The sequence below is a fragment of the Bufo gargarizans genome, chromosome 5, assembly GCF_014858855.1.
Source record: "Bufo gargarizans isolate SCDJY-AF-19 chromosome 5, ASM1485885v1, whole genome shotgun sequence".
NCBI lineage: Eukaryota > Metazoa > Chordata > Amphibia > Anura > Bufonidae > Bufo > Bufo gargarizans.
In genome coordinates, this window is record NC_058084.1 from 288,513,733 (window position 1) to 288,533,919 (window position 20,187).

Genomic DNA, 20,187 nt, shown 5'->3' on the forward strand with positions numbered 1-20,187 from the left:
CACTGCCTCACTAGACCTCGCTATGTTTCACTGACATCACGGTATCTATACACTAAATGTCCTCTCATTCAATAACAAACTGCCTAAAAACAGGATCGCATTCTCTACACCCCTCCCGACATGTTTCGCCGCTGTTGCGGCTTCGTCAGGGGATGCGGGGTATATGAACGCGCGCGCTCGTACTGACCTCCCTTTATACACTCCCTAGACCCACCCCTCTAAGTAAAACAACCAATGGGATCCATGCGCGTGACTTCGGGCCCGATGTCAGTTTGGTGACGTCTATTCCAAGCGCTTGTCCTTCACAGTCTCATGTTAATGACGTCTATTGCAAGCGCTTGTCCTTCACAGTCTCATGTTAATGACGTCCGGTCTCGCTTCACTGACGTCAGACAATGTTTACATAATTCAGCTAACATGGTATGAATGAGGATTTAACAATTAATGCCAGATACCTCACTCAATTATCACGGTGGTAGACTTCTTTTGTGCAAACAAGATCTATAGTTTCCACTGTATATACTAGTGAAGGTACAGATGTTGGTTGATTGTTTTAGTTAGTGATTCTAAATCAAATGATTCTAACCCACATGATCTGTCTCATTATTTTGAGGTGAATCAATATACCATTAACCATCTTTTGTTTATTATTTCACTATATTCGGTCAATCTTTTATGGGTATAATTTCGTTCCCTCTTATAGTAATTTAATTAATTTTGTTTATTTTTAGAATTATTATTGGTATTTATTATTTGTTTACACTTATATAGGTGGGTTAGGTAAATATATCATTCGGACAATAGTTGAAAGATAAAATTAAATGGGCCATGAGGTCCATTGGTGGCTACTGGGGGTGGGTGCATTTCTGGAAATATCAGGGGGAGGGGGTCATTATTCTTTGTTTCTTCTTCTGTTTTGTTATTATTTTTTGTTTAATAAATATTATTTTTATTTTTATTATTTCATGTGCTAGACGCGTCAGATGAAGGCTGTATATGAAAAGCCTTCATTCAGGCCTCCTGGGCTCAGGGTCTCTAGTCTTTGAATCCACCTGGCTTCTTCTTGTAGAAGTTTAATATCCAGGTTTCCGCTCCTAGGTCCCAGGGTCTTTTTTGTCAGTCCCCAAAATTTGAGCACTTCAGTATTTCCCCCATGGGCGTATGTAATATGCCTATATAGGGACGTATCCTTTCCTGTATTTATTGCACTAATGTGTCCGGATATTCTTCGCCTTAGTTCCTGTGTGGTTTTGCCAACATACAGTTTAGGGCAATTACACGATGCAATATAGATGATTCCGCTACTGCGGCAATTAAAATGCTCTCTGATTGTATATTCACGTCCATCTGAGGGGTTTCTGAATTTTTTTACTCTAGGTAAGTACCTACAAAATGTACAATTCCCACATGGGAAGGAGCCGACAATGCTGGATTTTAACCAGGTTTTGTTTGTTATTTCATTTGCAGGTAGAAAACTATGAACCAATTTGTCCTTTAGATTTGGTCCCCTTCTGTATGTAACACTGGGATATGATGATAGAACTGGTCTTAATTCATCATCGCTGGTAAGTATCCTCCAGTGCTTTTTCAAGATTTTCATTATTTGTTGATTATTGCAGTCATATGTGCCAATACATCTTATCTTCTTTTCTTCATTTTTCTTCTTATGATCCTGGAATAGAAGATCTTCCCTCTTGATATTCTTAACACGATTAAAAGCTCTTTTCAGGCATTTCCCAGGATAGCCCCTATTTCTAAATCGGTTATATAGTTCATTGGCCTCCTTATTGAAGGATTCCTCCGTTGTGCAATTTCTTTTAGCTCTTAAATATTGCCCTACTGGTATTCCTCTCTTTAAGGCCGGTGGGTGCCAACTCGTCCAATGAAGGAGGCTATTAGTCGAAGTAGGTTTTCTATAGATATCAGTGAGGATTTGGCCTTCCGGGTCTTTTTGGATTTTCAAGTCCAGAAAACATATTTGATTCGGATGTATTTCAAAGGTAAAGTGCATACCTATTTTATTATGGTTCAAAATCCCAACAAATGTGTGAAATAGTTCTTCCTCTCCCTCCCAGAATAACAGAACATCATCGATGATTCTCCCCCAAAATAAAATGTGATCAGTGAATTTTTCCATTTTGTCTGTGAATACTATAGTGTCCTCCCACCACCCCAAAAACAAATTAGCAAAAGTCGGTGCGCACGGCGTCCCCATAGCGGTACCCTTCATCTGCTGATAAAAGGTACCACTACAGAGAAAATAATTGTGACTTAAAATAAATTTAAGTAAGCATAATATAAATTCATTGTGTTCATAAAAATTAGTACTTTTAGTGTCTAAGAAATATTTTATAGCCTCTAGGCCCAAGATGTGATCAATATTACTGTAGAGAGCTTCTACATCCAGACTCGCCAAGTATGTAGACGAAGATAGAGAGATGCCCCTAATTTTGGCTAACACATCAGTCGTATCTTTTATATATGACGGTAAAGATGATACAAATGGTCTCAATATTTCGTCCACATACTCGCTGGCAGGTTGACTGAGAGAGTCATTACCGGACACTATAGGGCGCCCTGGTATTGGATTTTTTCCTTTGTGCACCTTGGGTAGTGCATAAAAGGTCGGGATTGTGGGGTTCTTGTTATATAGGAAATCAAATTCATCTTTTGATATGAGACCATTATCTTTAGCTGATTTTAAAATCTCTTTGAGATCTTCCAAGTATTTCCTAGTGGGGTTTTCATGTAGATGTCCTTATCCCGTAACAACCTGTCTACCATTTCTTCATATTCCTTTCTATTCTGAATTACTATATTTCCTCCCTTGTCACTAGGTTTAATAACTAGGTCTTTATTAGTTCTCAGTTCGTTCAGTGCATTGATTTCCTCCTCTGTTAAATTATCAGGGTTTGCATCTTTATTTATTTTTAACTTATTTATATCCTGTGATACTAGATGTACAAAAGTCTCAATTTTTTGGAATTGTGAGAAGGGAGGTGTCCATTTAACACGTTGCGTATCAGGTGGTGGTGCAGTTAGCTGTGGCGTGTTGACAAAAGTTTTCCACATCTCTGCCATGCTAACCCTGCCCTCAGAGGAGCTGGCCGTGACACAGCTGCCTTGGCGACCTCTTGCTCCTCCTCTGCCTTGGCCTTGGGCTTCCACTTATTCCCCTGTGACATTTGGGAATGCTCTCAGTAGCGCGTCTACCAACGTGCGCTTGTACTCGCGCATCTTCCTATCACGCTCCAGTGCAGGAAGTAAGGTGGGCACATTGTCTTTGTAGCGTGGATCCAGCAGGGTGGCAACCCAGTAGTCCGCACAGGTTAAAATGTGGGCAACTCTGCTGTCGTTGCGCAGGCACTGCAGCATGTAGTCGCTCATGTGTGCCAGGCTGCCCAGGGGTAAGGACAAGCTGTCCTCTGTGGGAGGCGTATCGTCATCGTCCTGCCTTTCCCCCCAGCCACGCACCAGTGATGGACCCGAGCTGCGTTGGGTGCCACCCCGCTGTGACCATGCTTCATCCTCATCCTCCTCCACCTCCTCCTCATCCTCGTCCTCCTCGTCCTCCAGTAGTGGGCCCTGGCTGGCCACATTTGTAACCTGGCCTCTGCTGTTGCCAAAAACCTCCCTCTGAGTCACTTCGAAGAGACTGGCCTGAAAGTGCTAAAAATGACCCCTCTTCCTCCTCCTCCTCCTCCTCCTCCTGGGCCACCTCCTCTTCCATCATCGCCCTAAGTGTTTTCTCAAGGAGACATAGAAGTGGTATTGTAACGCTGATAACGGTGTCATCGCCACTGGCCATGTTGGTGGAGTACTCGAAACAGCGCAACAGGGCACACAGGTCTCGCATGGAGGCCCAGTCATTGGTGGTGAAGTGGTGCTGTTCTGTAGTGCGACTGACCCGTGCGTGCTGCAGCTGAAACTCCACTATGGCCTGCTGCTGCTCGCACAGTCTGTCCAGCATGTGCAAGGTGGAGTTCCACCTGGTGGGCACGTCGCATATGAGGCGGTGAGCGGGAAGGCCGAAGTTACGCTGTAGCGCAGACAGGCGAGCAGCAGCAGGATGTGAACGCCGGAAGCGCGAACAGACGGCCCGCACTTTATGCAGCAGCTCTGACATGTCGGGGTAGTTGTGAATGAACTTCTGCACCACCAAATTCAGCACATGCGCCAAGCAAGGGATGTGCGTCAAATTGGCTAGTCCCAGAGCTGCAACGAGATTTCGCCCATTATCACACACCACCAGGCCGGGCTTGAGGCTCACCGGCAGCAACCACTCGTCGGTCTGTTGTTCAATACCCCGCCACAACTCCTGTGCGGTGTGGGGCCTGTCCCCCAAACATATGAGTTTCAGAATGGCCTGCTGACGTTTACCCCGGGCTGTGCTGAAGTTGGTGGTGAAGGTGTGTGGCTGACTGGATGAGCAGGTGGAAGAAGAGGAGGAGGAAGCCGAGAAGGAGGAGGTGGCAACAGGAGGCAAAGAATGTTGCCCTGCGATCCTTGGCGGCGGAAGGACGTGCGCCAAACAGCTCTCCGCCTGGGGCCCAGCTGCCACTACATTTACCCAGTGTGCAGTTAGGGAGATATAGCGTCCCTGGCCGTGCTTACTGGTCCACGTATCTGTGGTTAGGTGGACCTTGCCACAGATGGCGTTGCGCAGTGCACACTTGATTTTATCGGATACTTGGTTGTGCAGGGAAGGCACGGCTCTCTTGGAGAAGTAGTGGCGGCTGGGAACAACATACTGTGGGACAGCAAGCGACATGAGCTGTTTGAAGCTGTCTGTGTCCACCAGCCTAAATGACAGCATTTCATAGGCCAGTAGTTTAGAAATGCTGGCATTCAGGGCCAGGGATCGAGGGTGGCTAGGTGGGAATTTACGCTTTCTCTCAAATGTTTGTGAGATGGAGAGCTGAACGCTGCCGTGTGACATGGTTGAGACGCTTGGTGACGGAGGTGGTGGTGGTGGTGTTGGTGGTACATCCCCTGTTTGCTGGGCGGCAGGTGCCAACGTTCCTCCAGAGGCGGAGGAAGAGGCCGAGGCGGCAGCAGCAGAAGAGGCCGAGGCGGCAGCAGCAGAAGAGGTAGCAGGGGGAGCCTGAGTGACTTCCTTGGTTTTAAGGTGTTTACTCCACTGCAGTTCATGCTTTGCATGCAGGTGCCTGGTCATGCAGGTTGTGCTCAGGTTCAGAACGTTAATGCCTCGCTTAAGGCTCTGATGGCACAGCGTGCAAACCACTCGGGTCTTGTCGTCAGCACATTGTTTGAAGAAGTGCCATGCCAGGGAACTCCTTGAAGCTGCCTTTGGGGTGCTCGGTCCCAGATGGCGGCGGGCAGTAGCAGGCGGAGTCTCTTGGCGGCGGGTGTTCTGCTTTTGCCCACTGCTCCCTCTTTTGCTACGCTGTTGGCTCGGTCTCACCACTGCCTCTTCCTCCGAACTGTGAAAGTCAGTGGCACGACCTTCATTCCATGTGGGGTCTAGGACCTCATCATCCCCTGCATCGTCTTCCACCCAGTCTTGATCCCTGACCTCCTGTTCAGTCTGCACACTGCAGAAAGACGCAGCAGTTGGCACCTGTGTTTCGTCATCATCAGAGACATGCTGAGGTGGTATTCCCATGTCCTCATCATCAGGAAACATAAGTGGTTGTGCGTCAGTGCATTCTATATCTTTCACCGCTGGGGAAGGGCTAGGTGGATGCCCTTGGGAAACCCTGCCAGCGGAGTCTTCAAACAGCATAAGAGACTGCTGCATAACTTGAGGCTGAGACAGTTTCCCTGGTATGCATGGGGGTGATGTGACAGACTGATGGGGTTGGTTTTCAGGCGCCATCTGTGCGCTTTCTGCAGAAGACTGGGTGGGAGATAATGTGAACGTGCTGGATCCACTGTCGGCCACCCAATTGACTAATGCCTGTACCTGCTCAGGCCTTACCATCCTTAGAACGGCATTGGGCCCCACCATATATCGCTGTAAATTCTGGCGGCTACTGGGACCTGAGGTAGTTGGTACACTAGGACGTGTGGATGTGGCAGAACGGCCACGTCCTCTCCCAGCACCAGAGGGTCCACTAACACCACCACGACCATGTCCACGTCCGCGTCCCTTACTAGATGTTTTTCTCATTGTTATGGTTCACCACAACAACAAAAATATTATTTGGCCCAATGTATTGTATTCAAATTCAGCTGGGATATAAATTTGAGGCCTAGTATTTAGGCGCTGGGTGACCGGTATGGATTTAGTGACAGAATTAGACTTGGAAATGCACAGTAGCGTGTGTGTGAAGTTATTCTGAATGACCCTATGTGCACCTTGAATATTATATACCCTTTTAGGGATAGATTTCAAATAGCTCTGATATAGCAGGAACCACTAAATTATGAAATTGCTAAATTGGGAATTGTACTTCAACCCAGAACAAAAAATGTGCTTTGACGGACACTAAATAACTTTCCCAGCCACAACAGGACAGCGGTAACGAGAGATTTAGCGGGATATAAATTTGAGGCCTAGTATTTAGGCGCTGGGTGACCGGTATGGATTTAGCGACAGAATTAGACTTGGAAATGCACAGTAGCGTGTGTGTGAAGTTATTCTGAATGACCCTATGTGCACCTTGAATATTATATACCCTTTTAGGGATAGATTTCAAATAGCTCTGATATAGCAGGAACCACTAAATTATGAAATTGCTAAATTGGGAATTGTACTTCAACCCAGAACAAAAAATGTGCTTTGACGGACACTAAATAACTTTCCCAGCCACAACAGGACAGCGGTAACGAGAGATTTAGCGGGATATAAATTTGAGGCCTAGTATTTAGGCGCTGGGTGACCGGTATGGATTTAGTGACAGAATTAGACTTGGAAATGCACAGTAGCGTGTGTGTGAAGTTATTCTGAATGACCCTATGTGCACCTTGAATATTATATACCCTTTTAGGGATAGATTTCAAATAGCTCTGATATAGCAGGAACCACTAAATTATGAAATTGCTAAATTGGGAATTGTACTTCAACCCAGAACAAAAAATGTGCTTTGACGGACACTAAATAACTTTCCCAGCCACAACAGTACAGCGGTAACGAGAGATTTAGCGGGATATAAATTTGAGGCCTAGTATTTAGGCGCTGGGTGACCGGTATGGATTTAGCGACAGAATTAGACTTGGAAATGCACAGTAGCGTGTGTGTGAAGTTATTCTGAATGACCCTATGTGCACCTTGAATATTATATACCCTTTTAGGGATAGATTTCAAATAGCTCTGATATAGCAGGAACCACTAAATTATGAAATTGCTAAATTGGGAATTGTACTTCAACCCAGAACAAAAAATGTGCTTTGACGGACACTAAATAACTTTCCCAGCCACAACAGGACAGCGGTAACGAGAGATTTAGCGGGATATAAATTTGAGGCCTAGTATTTAGGCGCTGGGTGACCGGTATGGATTTAGCGACAGAATTAGACTTGGAAATGCACAGTAGCGTGTGTGTGAAGTTATTCTGAATGACCCTATGTGCACCTTGAATATTATATACCCTTTTAGGGATAGATTTCAAATAGCTCTGATATAGCAGGAACCACTAAATTATGAAATTGCTAAATTGGGAATTGTACTTCAACCCAGAACAAAAAATGTGCTTTGACGGACACTAAATAACTTTCCCAGCCACAACAGTACAGCGGTAACGAGAGATTTAGCGGGATATAAATTTGAGGCCTTAGTATTTAGGCGCTGGGTGACCGGTATGGATTTAGTGACAGAATTAGACTTGGAAATGCACAGTAGCGTGTGTGTGAAGTTATTCTGAATGACCCTATGTGCACCTTGAATATTATATACCCTTTTAGGGATAGATTTCAAATAGCTCTGATATAGCAGAAACCACTAAATTATGAAATTGCTAAATTGGGAATTGTATTTCAACCCAGAACAAAAAATGTGCTTTGACGGACACTAAATAACTTTCCCAGCCACAACAGGACAGCGGTAACGAGAGATTTAGCGGGATATAAATTTGAGGCCTAGTATTTAGGCGCTGGGTGACCGGTATGGATTTAGTGACAGAATTAGACTTGGAAATGCACAGTAGCGTGTGTGTGAAGTTATTCTGAATGACCCTATGTGCACCTTGAATATTATATACCCTTTTAGGGATAGATTTCAAATAGCTCTGATATAGCAGGAACCACTAAATTATGAAATTGCTAAATTGGGAATTGTACTTCAACCCAGAACAAAAAATGTGCTTTGACGGACACTAAATAACTTTCCCAGCCACAACAGGACAGCGGTAACGAGAGATTTAGCGGGATATAAATTTGAGGCCTAGTATTTAGGCGCTGGGTGACCGGTATGGATTTAGTGACAGAATTAGACTTGGAAATGCACAGTAGCGTGTGTGTGAAGTTATTCTGAATGACCCTATGTGCACCTTGAATATTATATACCCTTTTAGGGATAGATTTCAAATAGCTCTGATATAGCAGAAACCACTAAATTATGAAATTGCTAAATTGGGAATTGTATTTCAACCCAGAACAAAAAATGTGCTTTGACGGACACTAAATAACTTTCCCAGCCACAACAGGACAGCGGTAACGAGAGATTTAGCGGGATATAAATTTGAGGCCTAGTATTTAGGCGCTGGGTGACCGGTATGGATTTAGTGACAGAATTAGACTTGGAAATGCACAGTAGCGTGTGTGTGAAGTTATTCTGAATGACCCTATGTGCACCTTGAATATTATATACCCTTTTAGGGATAGATTTCAAATAGCTCTGATATAGCAGGAACCACTAAATTATGAAATTGCTAAATTGGGAATTGTACTTCAACCCAGAACAAAAAATGTGCTTTGACGGACACTAAATAACTTTCCCAGCCACAACAGGACAGCGGTAACGAGAGATTTAGCGGGATATAAATTTGAGGCCTAGTATTTAGGCGCTGGGTGACCGGTATGGATTTAGTGACAGAATTAGACTGGGATATGGCCAAAAAATAACCACACTATTGCTGGTTAAATGCACTTGGTGACGGGCGCAGCTTGCCCCTGATGTAGTATATGGCCAAAAAATGAACAGACTATTGCTGGTTAAATGCACTTGGTGTCACAGCTTGACGAACCACACTACTGAGGGTTAAATGCACTTGGTGACGGGCGCAGCTTGCCCCTGATGTAGTATATGGCCAAAAAATGAACAGACTATTGCTGGTTAAATGCACTTGGTGACGGGCGCAGCTTGCCCCTGATTTAGTATATGGCCAAAAAATGAACAGACTATTGCTGGTTAAATGCACTTGGTGTGATAGCTTGACCAACCACACTACTGAGGGTTAAATGCACTTGGTGACGGGCGCAGCTTGCCCCTGATGTAGTATATGGCCAAAAAATGAACAGACTATTGCTGGTTAAATGCACTTGGTGACGGGCGCAGCTTGCCCCTGATTTAGTATATGGCCAAAAAATGAACAGACTATTGCTGGTTAAATGCACTTGGTGTGATAGCTTGACCAATCACACTACTGAGGGTTAAATGCACTTGGTGACGGGCGCAGCTTGCCCCTGATGTAGTATATGGCCAAAAAATGAACAGACTATTGCTGGTTAAATGCACTTGGTGACGGGCGCAGCTTGCCCCTGATTTAGTATATGGCCAAAAAATGAACAGACTATTGCTGGTTAAATGCACTTGGTGTGATAGCTTGACCAACCACACTACTGAGGGTTAAATGCACTTGGTGACGGGCGCAGCTTGCCCCTGATGTAGTATATGGCCAAAAAATGAACAGACTATTGCTGGTTAAATGCACTTGGTGACGGGCGCAGCTTGCCCCTGATTTAGTATATGGCCAAAAAATGAACAGACTATTGCTGGTTAAATGCACTTGGTGTGATAGCTTGACCAACCACACTACTGAGGGTTAAATGCACTTGGTGACGGGCGCAGCTTGCCCCTGATGTAGTATATGGCCAAAAAATGAACAGACTATTGCTGGTTAAATGCACTTGGTGTCACAGCTTGACGAACCACACTACTGAGGGTTAAATGCACTTGGTGACGGGCGCAGCTTGCCCCTGATGTAGTATATGGCCAAAAAATAAACAGACTATTGCTGGTTAAATGCACTTGGTGTGACAGCTTCACCCTGATGTAGGCTTTAGCCAAAAAACAACCACACCATTGAGGGTTAAATGCACTTGGTGACAGGCGCAGCTTGCCCCTGATTTAGTATATGGCCAAAAAATGAACAGACTATTGCTGGTTAAATGCACTTGGTGTGACAGCTTCACCCTGATGTAGGCTTTAGCCAAAAAACAACCACACCATTGAGGGTTAAATGCACTTGGTCGCAGCTTGGATGCACTTGGTCGCAGCACCGCACAAGACACAAAATGGCCGCCGATCACCCCAGAAAAAAGTGACTGACAAACGGTCTGGGCAGCCTAAAAACAGTGAGTGAGCATTTGAATTTCAGCAGCTCAATGATGCACAGCTGCAGATCGATCGATTAATCAAGTGAAGTCCTTTGGAGGAGTTAATCTGCCTAATCTCGCCCTACTGTCGCATCCGCAACCTCTCCCTACGCTAATCAGAGCAGAGAGACGGGCGGCGCTATGTGACTCCAGCTTAAATAGAGGCTGGGTCACATGGTGCTCTGGCCAATCACAGCCATGCCAATAGTAGGCATGGCTGTGACGGCCTCTTGGGGCAAGTAGTATGACGCTTGTTGATTGGCTGCTTTGCAGCCTTTCAAAAAGCGCCAAGAAAGCGTCACAAAAGCGCCAAGAAAGCGACGAACACCGAACCCGAACTTTTACGAAAATGTCCGGGTTCGGGTCCGTGTCACGGACACCCCAAAATTCGGTACGAACCCGAACTATACAGTTCGAGTTCGCTCATCCCTACTGGGGATCAATCATTAGAAGAAATAAAATGGCCACCGTCCTATTAGTACACACAAAACCTGTCCTAATCACACAGGAGGACACATTACTTAAAGTGAGGTAAGTAGCTGCCTCATTCTCCTCTCCTACTGTATGTGTCAGGTGTTATTATCCTGAATACAGATGATAAAAACTTCAGCTTAATCTCTGTATGAATGGAGGTCATGAGGAGACATGAAGTACAGAGAGGACGGACAGGACAGACTGTGGTAATGGAGACTGCATACTATGAATGGGACTTCAGCATTCATGCTCAACTTATCCTAATGATAGGTGACAAGTGTCAATTCACAGTAGGTACAACATCTTTAAACCTCATTTCTTGTTGCTAGCATATCTTCAGGAATACATCTCTGCTGTGATCTAGTGTTCAAGCCTCTGTGATCACTGAGGCCTGTAATTCGCTGCAGCAGTCACAGGACCAAGCTACTTCCTAGTTGGGTAGAGAACAGACCAGTGGTGAGACTGCAGACAGGTGCGTGTTTTAGGGATTATTGGAAGGCAACCCATTTAAAGCTGTGGGCATAGTGGGTTTGTTGATCCTGTTCTTCCCAACACCTACCCACTGATCTTGAAATAAATGGGACTAGTAGGATATTTGCTCTGCCTCTTCGGCCCATGTAGTATATTTTGTGGGTTCATGGGAAACAGATTACTAATTGAAGCCCTGTGTATTCAAGGACACTTAAAACGAAGGGCAACATGGTTTTGCACATTATTGCCTGTAACTGTACACAGGGCCCATTCGTCTTATACATGGAGATCATGTAGTAACTGTTAGGCAACACATGGAAGCCAACCATTTGTGCTCCTTATTAGTGTAGAGCGAACTTGTGTTTTAAGTTCAGCGTCTAAAGTTCGAGTTCAGGTTATCGAAGTATCCCGTTATGGATTCTAAATTCCGTTATGGTCCGTGGTAGTGGAATCCATAACGGGATACTTCGATAACCTGAACCCGAACTTTAGACTCCGAACTTAAAACACAAATTCGCTCAACACTACTCCTTATGTTCCTGGGTGTCACGGAAGGTGTACAGGAAACAAGACAATGCAAAATGAATATATGACTCACTGGATCCAAAACTAAGGAACAAAAAGGGAGACCTCTGCATCAGACCTGGCTCTCTCCCTTACTGCTCAGCCTATGCGATAATCCCAATGGTGGATGATCGCATATCCTCGTATCTCGACTATATAACACCTGAACACCCTACAATAGTGAAGGGACACGACCACCGGCTCCCTACACTAGACACGGAGGGAGTCAGGGTCACCTGGGATCCAGCAAACAGAAAATCACAAATGAATGTACAACACTTAACTTGTAGAAGACTGGAAAATAGGATCAGCATGCACACACACTCCAGGAAGCTGTATAAACCGCACACTAATGCATTATGGGGAGGAATTTAATGGGATGCAATCAGTCTAACTACATGACAGCTGAGAGAGGCTAACGAGATGAGGAACTGAAAACCAAAACAAAGAAAACTCAAGGAGGAGGTTCTGAAAGGCTTCTGTCCGAGCTTCTCAGCTGTCTGGTTGTGACACTGGGTCCCTGACGGCAGTACCACCTAAACTTCACTGATGGCAAATCTGTTAATTCTGAAGGACACCAGATTCATATTAATATATAGCACTGAAGGATTATTAGATCAGCACGTTCAGGAAATTAATGTTTAGAATCGGTTGAATAGCTCCTTCATCTCCCACCTGGCTCTGTGTGCTGTCTAGCAGCAATACACTATTGGTCTTATCATCTCACATAGGTCTTTGTCTTTTCTTCACCTCCCAGCTCGAGAAACAACAACTTGTTAATGTCAATGTGGGAGTTTTAACCTTAGTTTATACAACGGAGTTCACACATCTGGGTTGTGGTCAGCTCTTCATTGGAAAATATGAGCACAATATCTTATGCACATGTCTTATATATACTAATTTGTATTGCTATTACACACTGACATCATATGAGGTTACATCTCCATTAACAGGATGTTCACTTTCGGACAATCCTTGTTTAAGAAATACATTTCCTTGCCCTAAGCTGATTATTACAGTACGGCCCCATGTAGCAGCCGCCGTGATGCAGCCGCAAACAGGACTGACATGCAAATCATGATATTAAAGGAGAAGTTCACTATTAACAGCCATGAATGGTAACCAGAAATGCGTACCGAGGACCTATCAACTCTTCTGTTTATCTGTGGGTTTTCAAGCAACTGGTTCGCCCAAAAGTCCCAACGCCAAAACACAAGAAGGACCATATTGGGTATGCAGTCTAATACAGTGAGGAGTGCCAAAACCTGTACTTTGGGGAAACAAAACAGCAGCTAAACCAGTGTATGACCCAACACCTGCAGTCCGGAGTCAACACCTGCAGGACACTCATTAGATGACAGAGAGGTTCTTATCTTAGACACAGAGGAGAACTGGTTGAAAATAGGCATGAAAGAAGCTGTTTATGTTAAATTGGAGAAGCTAACCTCGAATAGAGGTGGAGGGTATGACATCTATTGTCTGCCCTTACAATACTGTTTTAACACCTCTCCTGAGGCATTTCAATCACCTAATAACTTCAGTCATACAAATGCAATCAATTTCCTACCTATATGAAGTCCTTGACTTTATGTTGATTATGATAAACAGTAGTGTTGATCGAGCACCAAAGTGCTGGGGGGCTCGGGTGCTCTGACCGAACACATCGGAAGTATAATGGAAGTAAATGGGAGAACCCGAACATTAAACCAGGCACCCCCTGCCCTGAAGAGGGGAGAGTGCCTGGTTTATAGTAAAAGGTCAGAAAATGATGTAAACACCACCTAAATGATTCAGGAACAGCATGGGGAGGATGTCTGGATGCATCTTGGACTCGCAGGTCGCTGCTGGGAACGATATTGTCCGAGTAGTACGCCACTTTTACAGACTGACAATAATACGCACCAAACTGAAGATAAAAAAGACCTGCTGGTGACCCTCAAAAAACATTATGGGCAAGGGCCTGCTGCCGCTTTGGTGACTTTAGATAACCTGTGGCCGATCGCAAGTCCCCATGACGGCAACGATCCATTCGTATGTCTGCCCTATAAACTTTTAATGTTATTTTCAGCCCAAACCATGTAGACCATGGGTAACGGGGGAATCATGGTTCAATTCCGGACAGGGACCCAGAGAAACAGCTATGGCTAACACATCCAAGCAAGGCAGCATGTGCGCAAATTACCTATTAGGTATGATAAGGTGAAGGCCTTCAGGTGAGCTGACCCGGTAAAAGATTGTAGGTGAAGACCTGCTTGTGACCCTCAAAAACCTTTGGAGCAAGGGCCTGCTGATATGACCATCTAAAACATTATGGGCGAGGGCCTGCTGCCGCTTTGGTGACTCTAGATGAACTGGGGCCGATCACACGTCCCTGTGACGGCAACTATCCATTCGGATATCTGCCCTATCAACTTTCGATGTTATTTTCAGCACAAACTCTGGTGACCACGGGTAACGAGGGAATCATGGTTCGATTCCAGAAAGGGAGCCTGAGAAACAGCTACTGCTACCACATCCAAGCAAGGCAGCATGCGCGCAAATTTCCTATTAGGTATAATTTAGTAAGGGCCTGCTGGTAAGCTGACCCTGTAAAAGATTTTAGGTGCAGGCCTGCTGGTGAGCTGACCCTCTAAAGGGTTGTAGGTGAGGGACTGCAGGTGAGCTGACCCTCTAAAACATTATATGCGAGTTCCTTCACGTGAGCTGACCCTGTAAAAGATTTGAAGTGCGGGCCTGCTGGTGAGCTGACCCTGTAAAACATTTTAGGTGCGGGACTGCTGGTTAGATCACCCTCTAAAACATTATATGCGAGGGCCTTCAGGTGAGCTGACCCTGTAAAAGATTGTAGGTGAAGGCCTGCTGGTGAGCTGACCTGGTAAAACATTACATGTGAGGGCCTGCTGGTGAGCTGACCCTGGAAAACATTATATGCAAGGGCCTGCTGGTGAGCTGACCCTGTAAAACATTATATGCGAGGGCCTGCTGGTGAGCTGACCCTGTAAAACATTGTAGGTGAGGGCCTGCTGGTGAGCTGACCCTGTAAAACATTATATGCGAAGGGCATATATGCGAGGGCACGGCACACCTTGAAATTAGTCGCGGATGGGGACTGTAAGGACATTTGGATGCTGCGCTGGGACAGGGAAGTGGATGTGGTCGCTGATTGTGCTTGCAAAGGTACAGGTGCAGGGCGGGAGGCATCCAGGCCTGTGCCTTCGAGAGGGGATTGGCTAGCACGTAACATAGGGGAAGAGGAGGAAGTGGTGTTACCCGCAGACACAGATTGTGGACCCAGGCGTTCATCCCACTTATTACGGTGCTTGGATGCCATGTGGCAGATCATGCTGGTGGTGAGGTTGCTAGTGTTCACGCCCGGCTCATTTTCGTATGGCACAGGTTGCAAACTACAATTCTTTTGTCGTCCAAACTTTTTTTCAAATAAAGCACCATACTGCGGAACATCTACCTCTTGGCAAGGGAGATTTCCGCAAGGAGGTGCTCCGTGGAATAGTTGCGGGCCTGTTTGGTGTGGCCCGCCTTCTCCCTTTTGGCATCCCTCCCCCTCTGTACTGCTGTCTTCGCTCGGCTTTCTACCTTCCCAGGTTGGGTCAGTGACCTCATCGTCCACTACCTCCTCTTCCACTTCCTCAGTCTGATCATCCTCCTGATTTGTTGACCTAACCACAACAGTGGCGAATTATAATTGGGGCGTTTGGGTCGGCAGCCCCGGGCCCAGGGTGAGTGAAGGGCCCATCGGCAATTTGCCATCCACCATCAGACTCCAACTTACTAAAATATATCTGCAGTAGCGACGCACAGCCAGCGCTGCCTGCTGCAGTGCAGACAGTAACAGCCGGCCGGCTTGCTTGATCCCGCCCCCGTCAGCGCCGAAGGATGTAAAAATGAAGCAGGACGGATTCGGCAGAAGACAGAGTGCTGAGGAGAAGAGGGGGGCACGTGACTCAGTCAGTCACTTACTATAGCTCCGCCTCCTCCATCACAGAAGGCACGCTGCAGTGCTTTATTCCCACCACCGATGTTCCCGCCCCCAGTCTTCTCAGTGCCACCACTGTCTGAGAGAAAGCAGCAAGGAGGACCTGCTTCGTCGGAGTTAACTTCCAGCATTCCAGTGGGCAAGCGCAGCAGCAGCCAAAGCTAGTAAATTTTAATGAATGGTGATGGCCTGGGCAGCAGGGCAGTGGGACTGTGGGCTGCCTGTGTCTGTGAGTGAGAGGCAGAGCAGCAGTGGCCATTTTAGTCAGATTACAGGCTACAGACACTCTGCAGCTTTGGCTCTGCCTCTAATCTGACTGAAATGGCTGCTGCTGTCTGGCCTCTGCTCTGCCTCTTTTTTCACCACAGGTGCCACTGCCCATCACAAAGTATGTTTGACTATAAAAATTATGGATTATTACACCAAGTGTTTGATATTAAAATGGTGGGTTACAATTGATCCTTCTCTTTACAGGTGCCTAGCCCAGCACACCAAGTTTTTGACCATCAAAATGATGAGTTATTAATCCCTGTATGATACAGGGATTAATAATCCACCATTTTGATGTTCAAACACTTGGTGTGCTGGTCTGGGCATGTGTGAGGAGAAGGATCAATAGGAATCTACCATTTTGATGTTCAAACACTTTGTGTGCTGGTCTGGGCACGTGTGAGGAGAAGGATCAATAGGAATCCACCATTTTGATGTTCAAACACTTGGTGTGCTGGGCTGGGCACTAGGGATGAGCGAACTTCTGTTTTCAAGTTCGGCGTATAAAGTTTGGGTTATCTAAGAATTCCATTATGGATATTCCGCTACCACGGACCCTAAGTTATGGTTCCTGTTTGCAGAATCCATAACGGAATTCTTAGATAACCCATACCTTATATATCGAGCTTGAAAACAGAAGTTCGCTCAACACTACTGGGCACCTGTGAGGAGAGAGAAAGAGCAGTGGCACAGAGACATTGGCCAGCAGTCGCCATTTCAGTCAAAACCGAGCCAAAGCTTCAGAGTGGTTCCTCCTCAAATATAGAGATTACTAATCCACCATCATGTTATATTTATTCTACAGATCTGCTTATTCCACTATCATTACCTCCTGTAAAATCCAGCATCTCACAGAAGCAAAGAACACAAGAGCAGGCAGTCCTACAAGACAACGGCAGGCAGTCCTACAAGAGGATCACAAGCCATTCATTTCGACGGTAAGAAGCTGTGTCTATGCAAACTGTTTGGTAGGCAGGTCGCTGGTGAGAAATTCCCTTTAAAGGGGTTGGCCACTCTCTGGTAATTGTTGACCAATGTGTTTCTGAGATGATATGACACTTACTAATAGTCCTTGGTGAAATTCTGCACCATTTTCTATATTTCATAAGGTATGCGCCCGTTTACAAAGTCTCTTGTGCTGTCCACACAGAGATCCTGTCCATAAGATGGCCGCTGATGGAGGGTCATGTGACCAGGCAAATCACCTCGATGTGATGTCTCCTCTATTCAAAGATACTGCTTCTGCCATCTGTACTTGTTCTGTTTGGAGTTTAGTACAGGTGCAGTGTGTTTGAATGAATAAGCCATCAAATGGAGGTGATTTCCCTGGTCACAGGACCATCAGCTGCTATTTTATGGACAGGATCTCTATGGAAATAAGGAAGCATACTTGATAAAATATAGAAAATGGTGCAGAATTTCAACAAGGACTATATTAGTAAGTGCTACATAATGATCTCACAAACACATTGATCAACAGTAGACAGAAAGTGTCCAACCCCTTTAAGAATTTTAGCATGCAGCTAGAATATGTTATATTTATTCTACAGATATCATTATCACCTCCGAAATACGTCTCACAGAAGCCTACAAGACAAGACGAGGGCAGGTAGTCCTACAAGAGAATCACAAACTATTCATTTCAAAGGTGATAAGTTAAATATATTTATATATGGAGCATATGTAAATAAGAAAACCAAATCCAGAGCCTTTGTTAAAATCAGCCCTTTAATAACCAGTTAAAGAAGCACTTTTTTTTGGCCTATATAGTGCAGAATAATACATTATAAAAAAAATAACCTGCCACCAGATAGTAAAGTTCAAATCTGCTGTATGAAGGATTGATATAAAATATCAACAGATATGGAATAAAACTTGGCTTTCTTCAACTCGTCCTCAACTGTAAACATAACTTTTATATAGCAAAAGGAGCTTTATACATTTTTTGGTTAAATATTCATCCAAACTTGTAACTTATACATGTATAACCCTCTGCTTTTTCTATAATTAAGCGGTTTTCACTTCAGCTAATGGCATTTATCTCGTAGACGATGTTAACATGAGCCACTTACTAATGTATAGTGATTATCCATATTGTCTCCTTTCCTGGCTTGATTCATTTTTCCATCACATTATACACTGCTAGTTTCCATAGGTACGACCACCCTATAATCCAGCAGCGGTGGTCGTGCTTGCACACTATAGGAGAAAGTTCCAGACTCACTGGTGGCCGAGACCACATGAGTACACAATCTTTCCTATAGTGTGCTAGCATTACCACTACTGATGGATTTGATGGATTGCAGGGTGGTCATAATAAGCATGAAAATGAGCAGTGTTATAATGTGATGCATCCAGCAAAGGAGGCAATATGGACAATCACAATACATTAGTAAGTGCCTTGTATTAACTTTCTCTACATGATAAATGCCACTTACTAAAGTGAGACAAAGCCTTATACTGGGGTCTCATTATACACAAGGCACATTTACTTGTGCCAATCTTGGAGGCAGTTACTGGGTGGAGAGTGCACATATAATTTTGTAATATTTTTTGTAATATTTTCGGATTCTAGATTGTTAATTTTTTTAACATGATTATGGGGGATGTTATAAATGTATGTGGTCTGTAAGAGTGTATGTCCTCTGACACTATTGTATACAGTATGGCACTATTGTACATTTTCCAAACTGGTTGTACAGAAAACTGACTTGGTTGTCCCGAGCAACCAATCAGATCCCACCTTTCATTTTTCAGATCTCATTTGGGAAATGAAAGGTGGAATCTGATTGTTTGCTATATGTAACCAAGTCACTTTTCCTTTTAATTTAGTTTGGATAAATCTTTCCCTGTAATAAAAAAAACAAAAAAACATTTAATATATTATTTGAAGGACCATTTACCATTGTTATAAAAACTTCAATAAAGGTTCGAAGTTTGCAAATAATTTCATGCTGTGTAGTTATCTTTAAATATTTACTATAAATATGGGGCAGAACACCGAATTGGGGGGTTGGGGGGGTCATTGATAAATAGAGAAAAGGGGCCCAAGTTTGGGAAACAGCCCCGGGCCTATGAGGCACTTAATCCGCCCCTGAACCACAACCTCAGTGATTGACAGCTGTGTCTCATCCTCTTTGTCAACCACTTGAGACTTGATTTATTGGCAATAGAGATGGCCTTGCAGTTCGCCCGGCAGTCATTTCGCGGTGAACTTTGCGCGTTCGCAATTCAATGAACATGCGAACATATGGCGATATTCGTGCCCCCCATATTCTTTTACATTGTGAAGAACCCTCTAAAAAAAAAACTAGCTGGCAGACATTTTACATTCAGTCTTTTGCCAGTGTAGGTAGAGGTTGCTGTGTGGAGCAGGGACAGGCTGTTAGGGACACAAAACGCTAGCTAATAGGGCCACAAAGTTAAGGACTGGTATAGGTGTGCTATCGATAGGTGTACTGAGGATACTGAGGGGTGTAGTATACTTATAATATTCTTTCTAACATAGAAAATATATTATAGTGCAATTTTATTGTGCAGCAGTTGTGTGCGGTTCTGCTGCGATACTGCAGCCACACAGAGTGCCAAACGCTATTGGAACAAATAATTTCCACTGGTGTGATTTACCAGTTTCCCCTCAAAAAAACTGATTGAGGCAGGGGTGTTATATACTAATAATATACTTTCTATATAGTGCATTTAGGTAGGTCAGCATTTGTTTGAGGTTTTGCTGCGTTACCGCATCTACACAGAGTGCCAAACGCTATTGGAACAAATAATTTCAACTGGTGTGATTTACCAGTTGCCCCCCAAAAAAACTGATTGAAGCAGGGGTGCTATATACCAATAATATACATTCTATATAGTGCATTTAGGTAGTGCAGCATTTGTTTGCAGTTTTTCTGCGTTACCACATC